General features: G+C 41.5%; 3 non-coding genes across 3 annotated transcripts; 1 reads left to right on the top strand and 2 right to left on the bottom strand.

The window, feature by feature from the left end:
* The first annotated feature begins 1,541 nt into the window (after positions 1–1,541).
* TRNAT-CGU (transfer RNA threonine (anticodon CGU)) lies at positions 1,542–1,614 on the top strand. The gene has a single exon. It is a non-coding gene; the product is annotated as a tRNA-Thr (tRNA).
* A 2,497-nt stretch (positions 1,615–4,111) lies between these two features.
* Positions 4,112–4,184, bottom strand: TRNAR-ACG (transfer RNA arginine (anticodon ACG)). The gene has a single exon. It is a non-coding gene; the product is annotated as a tRNA-Arg (tRNA).
* Positions 4,185–9,461: 5,277 nt separating this feature from the next.
* TRNAR-UCG (transfer RNA arginine (anticodon UCG)) lies at positions 9,462–9,534 on the bottom strand. The gene has a single exon. It is a non-coding gene; the product is annotated as a tRNA-Arg (tRNA).
* Positions 9,535–11,148: the final 1,614 nt, after the last annotated feature.

Genomic DNA, 11,148 nt, shown 5'->3' with positions numbered 1-11,148 from the left:
CGGGAGAGCTCTTGCCAGGTTCTGGCAACTCCACTCCTTCCCTCTGCCCTTAAACCATACATTTTGCAGTCTCTTTTCTCGAAGTTGAGAGAGCTGTATCTCCGAGATGGAACAAACAGAGCTGGGATTCCTCACCTCCTAACTAGCGACTCCTATTTTTCTAGGTTGTTTTAATAAGTTACTTGTACTCATCAGTAGTAGACGATTTTGTTTTATTATTATTACGGGCTACTGTTTATGGTGAGCTATCAAAGTATAAAAGTAGAGAGGATAACAATTCCTGCTTCTTTTCGGATGCCCTGTAGGGCGGACGTGCAGGACCCCTGGCTTGGAACAGGAGACCTAGGACCCGCGGTTGACTTTCCTTTTTGCCCCTCTCTGCTTACATTACATTACATTTTGGGCACTGGGGCTTACATTATGGTTGTTGGTTTTCTCCGCCGAGTCCCAAAATAGCTTTTCTGATGCCCCCCTCAAAGCTCCAGTAACAGTGGAATCTATCTTGTAACAATTTTCTAGTTTCTTTGCCACAACGCGCTTGGACAGGACTCTTCTACTTGAATTTCAGCGCTGCTGGATGGAGAATAAGAAACACGGCCACGGGATTTGAGACCTGAATCGACTCTCGGAAACAATTTTTTCAGCTTCAAAGACCAAAGTACAGCAGGAGGACTCTCTCGATTAGGTCGCTATTCCCAGGAGCTAGTCTCATCTCCCCCCTTTTAGGCTGCGTAACAGATTTTTTTTTTTTTTTTGACAAAAAAAAAAAAAAAAATACGCTCCCCTTCAGTCTATCTCTTTTTATTTCTGGTATCGGAGAAAATGAGACAGAGTTCCTCTGCTTTCCCCCAAGGCTCTAAGAACTGAAGTTCGGAATACCTGGGCGCAAACCCTGAGAAAAGTACTGCAGAGCGGAGGGCCTGGCTGTAAGTAAAATCAAGAGGGCACCGAAGACCCCACCCCAAACTCCCTATCTTGACAACGGACAGGCTGCTATTTCCATCTCTGGTCGACTTGTAGTCCCCAATCTTCGACTATCCTGGATTTGAGTAAAATTTTCAGGAGGCATATTAAAGCCCTATACTTCTTTTGGAAACTTTGGTGGAGTAGTGGTTAACAGCTGTGGCTGCTAACCTAAATGTCGGCAGTTCGAATCCACCAGGCGCTCCTTGGAAACTCTATGGGGCAGTTTTACTCTGTCCTATAGGGTTTTATAGGGTCGCTAGAAAAAAAAATTTTTTTTTTTTTTTTTTTTTTTTTTTTTTAGCGACAGCACTGGGGTGCTGGTATAGGGTCGCTATAAGTCGGAATTGACTCTGTGGCAATTGGCTTGGTTTTGTTTGGGGGGGCACTTCTTTTGACAAAAGTCAATGGATGAGAAGTTAAAACTAGCAGAGTGTGGGACTTGTTCGAAAACAACCCAGAAAATCAGAGAGGAAATGAGGGTGGAATGTCAGATTTTCTAGAAACCAAATAAAACTAAAAATTAGACTGTGTTAATCACCAGTTTAAGGAAAAGGGAATAATTCCTTCCTCGCGAAGGCTCCGTAGTTCAGGGGTTAGAGCACTGGTCTCGTAAACCAGGGGTCGTGAGTTCGAATCTCACCGGAGCCTCAGGTCATTACTTTTCTCCTTGGATGGATGATTTGAAGGTTGTGATCCAAAACCCTGGTGGCGTTGGGGTTAAGTGCTATAGCTGCTAACTAGAAGATTGGCACATCGAATCCACCGGGCGCTCTTTGGAAACTGTACGGGGCAGTACTTTATTTATTTATTGGCTTCCTGGCAAAGTGGTAAAGCATCGGAACGTTGCCGTTCGAACCGTCCAGGCACTCCCCCGCAGGAGAAAGATGTAGAAATTACAGCCTCAGGAACCCTACAGGGTAGTTCTATCCTGTCCTATGAGTCGCTATAAGTTGGACTGGAGGTCAACGGGTTATTTGGGTTTCCCTGAAGCCAAATCTCTAGGAATCTGAGCCCGTTATTATGCTTACCTTCTCAGGATACAGGAACTCTCTACTAACAAATATAGAAAATTCTAATATGAAAATTCCTCAGAAAAAATGGAAACAAAGCAGCTCAGTTGTTGAAAATACAGGAAATCCGGCTGTAAGAAACCTGCTAAAAACTACCAATGCACGATTAGTGTCTATCTAAGCGAGTTAACAAGTGGAACTTTCTGATAAAACCCTTTAACCCGTTGCTTTCGAGTCGATTCCGCCTCATAGCGACCGTGAAAGGTAGGGGACCCACAGGATTTGCAGGGAGCGACTGGTGGATTTGAAGTGATCCATAGGGTTTAGTGGATTCAAACTGCAGACCTTTTGGTTAGTAGCCATAGCTCCTAACCACTACACTACAACCAGGGTTTCCCCGTTCTGACAACTGGTAATTAGTTTCAATCACTTGCAGCTTTAAGAGTGCTGACTAACTTAGTCAGCTGTAGACCTAAAGAAACTAAATTATAATTGTTGTTTGTATCATCATTTTTTTTTTTTTTAATCTGATGCACTCTGAGCTTCCTTGAAGAAAGGAGTCTTGTTCCACCCGTAGCTCTGAAGGAGAAAAGACCTGGAGATTTGCTCCAGTAAAGATTACAGGTTAGGGAAACCTGTGGGGCAGTTCTACTCTGTCCTATAGGGTTGCTATAAATCGGAATCCACTAAATGGCACACAACAACAATGACAACAATGTATTCTTAAAGATTTGTGAGGAGAAAGCACACGAAAAGGTAAACGGCATTTTTCTCAGGTTATAAAAAAGCTAATTATTTTCCTCAAATGTCAAAAAGAGGCACAACCATATCTAATTCTTCTGGAACAGAATGAATAGAGTCATGAGACTTGGGTCCTTCAGAATCATCTTTTTTGAGAGAGAATTTGAGTATCACATACCATTACTGCTTGCTACTAGGTCTTCATCTCCTTCTTAAAAAGCATGCTAAAAGTCAGTGAGCTTTCTGTATTTTTATAACTATTACAAGACTAGTATATGTTTATTTCCATGTTTTTGCCCCATGTTCAAAACATTTATGTTGTCTATTAGCCACCACTCCCCCCCAAACTGTTACCATCCACTCCTAATGACCTCATCATCTGTATCACGGTTTCTATCAGTCAGGGTCTCAATAGGAGACAAATGGCATGTTCAAATTGGGATGACTCAAAGAGAGTTTTAAAAGGGACTATTTAATTAGGGGGCCCTGATAGAGCAGTAGAAACCCTAGAGCTGTGGCTGCTAGCCAAAACGTAGGCAGTTGCAATCTGCAAGGCACTCTTTGGAGACTCTATGGGTCAGTTCTACTCTGTCCTATGGGTCAGTTCTGCTCTCTCCTATAGGGTCGCTATAAGTCGGAATCAACTCGACTGCAGTAGGTTTGGTTTGGTTTTTGATGGTGCAATAGGAAACCCTGATGGGGTGGTGGTTATGAGTTAGGGCTGCTAAGCAAAAGGTTGGTACATGGAATCCAACAGACACGCCTTGGAAGCACTATGGGGTAGTTCTACTCTGTCCTGTAAGGTCGCTATGAGTCAGATTTGACTCGACGGCACTGGGTTTGTTTTTTTGGTGGTGCAATGGTTAAGCGTTTGGCTGCTAACCAAAGGCAGTTAGAATCCACCAGTCACTTCTGGAAACCCTATGGGCCGGTTCTGCTCTGTCCTATGAGTCAGAATCGACTCCATAGCAACTGGATATATGTGTATGTATGTGTGTACACACACACACACACACACACACACCCTTCACTGATTTTGCTCCTCTAGAGAACCCAACCTAAGACAGTGTTATTTGTTCAAAATTAAATCGATCAACCAAACAAATGAAATAAAAACACCTACAGAACAGTTGCAGAGGCAGCAAGAGCTCTTTTGCATTTGGTTACAGTGAGAGAGAAATGAGAACAGAAAGCAGCACTCATGAGATCATTACAGGAAGTCAGACACGAGTCTCTCCAACGTCTTTCATTCCTCACTGTACTTTGTATTAAGTAGATGCATAACAAATACTCCTTGGTGTGAGAACAAAATCTCTGCAAAGGGCATTTCTCAGAACCTAATATTTCTACACTAATCTTTTAAATTTGTGGAACCCAAAAGATGTAGGCAATAACGAGCCAGCCAGGAGTCGAACCTGGAGTCTTCTGATCCGTAGTCAGACGCGTTATCCATTGCGCCACTGGCCCATCCCTGCAAAGGTTATCGTAGTTTTTATTGTTGTTAAGTGTCATCAAGTCAATTTCGATTCACAGCAACCCTATGTACAAGAGAAGGAAACACTGCTGGGCCTGAGCCATCCTCACAGTCACTCTTATGCTTGAGCCGATTATTACAGTCACTGTGTCAATCCATCTCATTTAACGTCTTCCTTTTTTTCTCTGAGCCTCTACTGTACCAAGCATGAGGTCCTTCTCCAGGGATTTGTCCCTCCTGATAGCATGTCCAAAGTATGTAAGACAAGTCTTGCTACCCTCACTTTCAAGGAGCAGTGTGGCTGTGTCCAAGACAAATTTGTTTGTTCTTCTGGCAGTTCATGGTTCATTCAATATTCTTCAACAACACTGTAATGCAAAGGTATCATTTCTTCTTTGGCCTTTCTTATTCACTGTCTAGTTTTCACATGCATGTGAGGTAATTGAAAACACCATTTGGTCAGGAGCACCTTAGTCCTTAAAGTGACATCTTTGCTTTTTAACACTTTAAGCAGTCTTTTGCAGCAGAATTGCCCAGTGCAATGAGTCCTTTGATTTCTTGACTGCTACTTATAATATTTATACTTCCATGGGTGTTGATCGTGGATCCAAGTAAAATGAAATCCTTGACAACTTCAAGCTTTTCTCCATTCATCATGATGTTCCTTATACGTCCAGATGTAAGGATTTTTGTTTTCTTTATATTGAGGTGTAATCTACTGAAGGATGCACTCTTTGACCTGCATCTGTAAGTGCTTCAAGTCCTCTTCACTTTCAGCAGGCAAGGTTGTGTTATCTTTATAATGCAGGTTTTTGTGAGTCTTCCTGCAATCTTGATGCTGCATTCTTCTTCACATGGTCCACCTGGATTATTTGCTCAGCATATGGATTGAATAAACATGGAGAAAAGATACAGCCCTGAAACACTCCTTTCCTGACTTTAAAACTCACAGTACCCCCTTGTTCTGCTCCAATGACTGTCCCTTGGTCTAAGTACAGGTTCCTCATGAGCACAATGGAGTGTTTTGGAATTCCCATTCACGATGTTATTCATAATTTGTTATGATTGACAAAGTCAAATACCTTTGCATAGTCAAAAAAACAGGGTAACCTTGGGGATACCAAAAAACACACACTGATAATACCCTGACCCAATTCTTCCTCAAATGGTGGATTGTTTATTGAAAAGAAAACATGCCCAACTGAATAACATTTACATCAGTCTCAGGCTTTGATTGGGAAAGAGTATTTGCTGGTTTCTCAGGCTGAGGACTGAGCTTGACCATCCAGCGCAAGTGTGCTGATCACCTCTGTCATTTCCCATTCATCCTGAAGTCTGGGGAGCTCCGCTACAGAATGATAATTAATGTCAGTCACACCCACAAGGTCTAGTTAATGTTACCCACTGCAAAAATAGTTTAGACAAATTCCATCCTTCACTTTAATAGGATGACTCTTGCACTTACCTCAGATTTAACTTAGGAAAAGCACTGTTGGTGCCCTTAAAAAGTTTAGACTAATCTGGCATATCCTTTGTAATACTTATACCACATGGCTTCATTTACCCTCAAGCTCCCTAGAATTTTTTCATCCTCTCTCATTGATGTGGCCTGGGAACATTGCCTTAATCTACACCGCCTCTTTATGTTTTTTTTTCTTTATGTGAGGTGGCACTAGGACCTCGGAACTTCTTTTGATTTATGTGTTGACTTCTTGAAATTAGCAAGAACCTTTAGTGCTCTTCTCTCCACCATCTGAGTTACTGCTCAGTAGTTATCTATTTACGCCAGATGCAGGAATTTTGGTTTCTAGAGACAGACCAGAAAATATTAACATCAGCAAGGATTTGGGTGGAAGCTAAGAATGTGAGGTGAATATATGTTTTAGAAGGCACCATCAAATCTGTTTCTTCTAACATAGCATTATGATTCATCAGGCTAATCCTTTAAATATTATCCCAAGTGCTTGATCAAAATTAAATAAAGATAAAAATCCATTTGCAAAAAGTAAATAAATAAATAAAAATAAAACACATGCAAACAGCTTTCTGATATTCTCTGCTTTCAGCGATGACCCATCTGATATCAGCTATGATATCCCTTGGTCCACACCTCTTCTGAATCTGGCTTGAATTTCTGGCAGTTTCCTGTTGATGGACTGCTGCAAACACTTTTGAATGATTTTTAGCAAAATTTTACTTTTGTGTGATATTGATGATATTGTTTGATAATTTCTGCAATCTTTTGGATCACCTCTCTTTGGAATGGATATAAATATGGAGCTCTTCCAGTCAGTTGAATAGGTAGCTGTCTTTCAAGCATCTTCATTTAGGTGACGTTACATCCTAAATCAAGTGCTGCATCCGTTATGGCTGTAGAAAAGGAAGTAGTGGGATTACTGTGTCGTTCTAAATGTGACTATGTGAAGCCCTTTTAGCTTGGTTTTCTTCAGTCAATGGGAATTTGAATCCAAGAAACCTCAGAACTGAAACAAAACAAGGTTCTATTGATTCCTTTGACTTAGTTTAGTCATCCAAAATAATTCCTTCCAGAGCAATGAGAAATCCATTGTTACGTAACTTGTGAAAGATCCAAGAGAAAGTTGAATACCTTTAAAAGTAGCTTGCAATACAATATGGTAATTAGCAGGTAGAGATGGAGATGAAGGCATAAAAGTCAATGTTTCTAGTTCCAACAGGTGACCTCATGGACTTCTAGTCCATCACCTTAACCACTCCACCACAACTACAGATGCCCATAAGTTCTTTACAATGTACTCTGTGTTACCATAGATCATCTATTCCATGCTATTTTTTATTTTAATAAGGATTTAATGATAATGGACAGTAACTAATAACAACAACAATACATGTTTCAGAACTGTTTTTACTGAACAGGATGCAATCAAAGGTCATTCATTTATTTGGTTGTTTCCTCAATCTCTTTTAGTCTAGACCAGCATTGTATCATTTTTTGTCGTTTTTTAATTGACTTTTTAAAAAAAGTCCTAGCCAATTTTTTTGTGGATTTGTCTCATTGTTTCCTCACACAATCTTTTAATTTATTCCTCTATTTCCTGTACATAAACATAAAGAAACATAAACATCCTGAAACCAGAAGAACTAGATGGTGCCCGGCTACAACCGATGACTGCCCTGACAGGGAACACAATGGAGAACCCCTGAGGGAGCAGGAGAGCAGTGGGATGCAGACCCCAAATTCTCATAAGACCAGACTTAATGGTCTGACTGAGACTAGAAGGACCCTGGTGGTCATGGCCCCCAGACCTTCTGTTGGCCCAGGAGAGGAACCATTCCCGAAGCCAACTCTTCAGACATGGATTGGACTGGAAAATGGGTTGGAGAGGCATGCTGGTGAGGAGTGAGCTTCCTGGATCAGGTGAACACTTGAGACTATGTTGGTATCTCCTGCCTGGAGTGGAGATGAGAGGGTGGAGGGGGTTAGGAGCTGGGGAAATGGACACAAAAAGAGAGTGGAGGAAGAAAGCAGGCTGACTTATTAGGGGGAGAGTAATTGGGGGTGTATATGGGTTTTTGTGTGAGAGACTGACTGGATGTGTAAACTTTCACTGAAAACACAATAAAAATTATAAAAATAAATAAATCTCATACAAGAAAAAAAACATAAACATAAAGAAAACAAAAATCCTCACAACTGGACCAATGAGCAACAAACATCATGATAAACGGAGAAAAGATTGAAGTTGTGGAGGATTTCATTTTACTTGGATCCACAATCAACACCCATGCAAGTAGCAGTCAAGAAATCAAAAGACACATTGCATTCGGCAAATCTGCTGCAAAGGACCTCTTTAAAGTGTTGAAGAACAAGATGTCACCTTGAAGACTAAGGTGCGCCCGACCCAAGCCATGGTATTTTCAATTGCATCATATGCATGTGAAAGCTGGATAATGAATAAGGAAGACCAGAGAAGAATTGACGCCTTTGAATTGTGGTGTTGGCGAAGAATATTGAATATACCATGGACTGCTAAAAGAAAGAACAAATATGTCTTAGAAGAAATACAAACAGAACACTTCTTAGAAGCAAGGATGGGGAGACTGTGTCTTACATACTTTGGACATGTTGTCTGGAGGGTTCAGTCTCTGGAGATGGAGATCATGCTTGGCAAAGTACACCGTCAGCGGAAAAGAGGAAGACCTTCAACGAGGTGGATTGACACAGTGGCTGCAACAATGAGCTCAAGCATAGCAAGGATTGTAAGGATGGTGCAGGACTGGGCAGTGTTTCCTTCTGTTGTGCATAGGGTCGCTGTGAGTGGAAACCGACTCCACTGCACCTAACAACAACATTTTCTGTACAGTGGAAGTCTAAAGGATCGATTCTATCCTTTTGTTTAACTGACTAGATTCATGTTAAACAATTTTGGCCTGATACTGTGTACTTTATACAGTACTTACTTCACGTCAAGAGGCACTTGTCAGGATATCACAATGATAATGAAAATAATGTTCTTAGGGTTCTCTAAGTTTTCCCTTTCCAATTGGCAAGTAACTGGTGAGGTGGTAAGTTTAGCCTTTGCCTAATGGTTTAAGATGGCTAATGCGGTTTGCCTAGGTCTACTATTTCTCTGGGAGTTAGAGATAGTGATTGTTTTAATTCAACCATTCTTTCTACATCTGTGAGAGTCATTCTTGTTAAGGTTGTTGCCCTTTTTCTTGCCTCGCTCTCCCTCCCCCCGCGCCTCCCAACTCAGGTTGATTGGCGCTAAAAGGCTCAGAAGGTTTGCACTTTCTGGTCAAGTGGACGGGAAAGACGCGACATTATGCAGATTGTAAAGTCTCCAGTGGTTCCCAAGCTTGAGCGCCTACAGGAATCACTTGGATAACTTGTTAAAACCCGGATTCCTGGGCCCCACCTCCAGAAATGCTAATGCAGTAAATCAAGGGTGGCGCGGAGCTGCGGATTGTACAACTAAAATTTGCATTTTTAAGCAGCTCCCAGGGGCTGCTGAGGGTTCAAAGAGGAAATTTTGAGTAGCTCCGACTGAGAGAATGGACAGGCTGTATAGTGGTAATGAGATATAAACAAAAGACACATGGAGGGAGAAAAAGAAACAAAAAGAAAGGCAAAGGATGTGGAGGGGAAATACATGGAGAATTAACTGTTACGGTGAAAAAATGAGTACATTTTTTATTTCTGGCTTTAAGCAAGAAAAGAAAAGTATTAAAAGTGAGCAGAAATGCCACTACGAACAAAACGTTTTGGGATTAATACAAAAGCTACGGAACAACCACGAAGGGATTCGAACCCTCAATCTTCTGATCCGAAGTCAGACGCCTTATCCATTAGGCCACGTGGTCCCCTGATAAACAATGCTGACACATGTTTTAAAAGAAAAATAATCTCCTCTTCATCTGTGCGATAAATGTAATGTATGTATTAGGGAAAAAATTTAACCTAATGATCAAAAATATTGTAAAGTCCCAACTGGATAACCGCGAAGGAGAGAAATATAAAATGTTAAAATAATCGAAATATGGTGCTATTAAGAGATTTAAAAAATGCTTTAATTGATAGTGTGCTTTATCTTTGTATGGGAATTAGGGAGAAAGGCCGCGCCAGGAAGGAAATTCTTGAGCTGAGAGCTGAAGGAATAGAGGGTTAAACTAAGCCAAGACAGAACCGAGTTGCTCTACAGATCCCGGGAACCTCCACTCCCTTGCCTTCCAGGTAAACATTGTGGGTTAAACACAAAAATTTACTTTTTCCTACCCAGAAATCACACTCAAATAATTCTAAAATACACATTCACATAGGACAAAAATCTCCAGAGAGGAGATAACAGCAACAAAGTTTTGTAATCTGGAAAGGCTATTGAGAAGTGATAGCTGAATTGTCAGACCTTTGAAAGCTGAATCCTAAGCAAATAGTGGGAAAAGCAAAGAGGCAACCAGATTTTCACCACAGAACCCCCATTTCCGGCCCCCATGAAATAACCTCATTGTCTCAGGAATTTCCTCAGTTCTGGAAGCTTCCTCAGTTCTGGAAGAAGACTGGAAGTTTACTTTCTCGAGAGCATAAAGTATAGGGTCTCTAGGTTGGGTCAGAGATTCTCAAACTTTTCCGTGCAGCAAGATCACCTGGAAAGTTTGTGAAAACACAGATTTCTGGGCCTCAAGCCCAGAGTGTCAAATTCAGTATGTCTGGGGTGTGGCCGAGAATGTATATATCTAACAAGTTACTATTGTCAAAGGCCTGGCTTTCATATCGTCACCATCCAGGCAGAAAATGGAATCGTTTTCTACCACATACGTAAGGTAATACGAATTAAAAAGCTTGTTAACACAGGAATAGTATTCGGTGCAAGCGCTCAGCGGTTTGTCTGGGCTTCACTCTGAAAAGTGAATGTCAAGTGCATACAATAGAGACCTCATAGCCCACGGATTCTTACTGAGGAAGTGAGAATTTTGGGAACAGATACCACAGGAGCTATGCCTTGAGGAGAAGCAGCTTTTCTCCAGGTGGAAGATGGGGCTGGTGCGCGGATAGGGAGGAGCAAGGTAGAAGATGCGAAGCCGGGCCTCCGCAAGGCTGGAAGTTTGTAACGGAAGAGGGCGGTGTCTAGGGAATTTATAGGGAAAGCAATAACGGAAACTTGGTAGCCGTTTTTATTCCTGTTTCACTGAGGGTCTAAATCGAACACGTGCACGATTATTCTCAAAATAGAGAAATTTCGACCAGTGGAAAGTTTGAAAGTTTTTTCCTGTTCCTCCCCCCCCCACCCACCGCCATGGAGCATTTGGGATTAATGCTTAATATGGTCAATCCCTTATTTTTTGTCGAGGAACCATTAGCAAAACTATGAAAGGTGGAGAGAAAAATAATCAAAATTAATGATAATATTTTGGATCTGGAGGTAGGGGACGGGAATGATTCAGTATTCTGTGGAAGGAAGGCGGAGAGGCCTTGCCCGT

This window comes from Elephas maximus, chromosome 1 (assembly GCF_024166365.1).
Source record: "Elephas maximus indicus isolate mEleMax1 chromosome 1, mEleMax1 primary haplotype, whole genome shotgun sequence".
NCBI classification, from domain to species: Eukaryota; Metazoa; Chordata; class Mammalia; order Proboscidea; family Elephantidae; genus Elephas; species Elephas maximus.
This window is presented reverse-complemented; position numbering and strand designations above follow the sequence as displayed.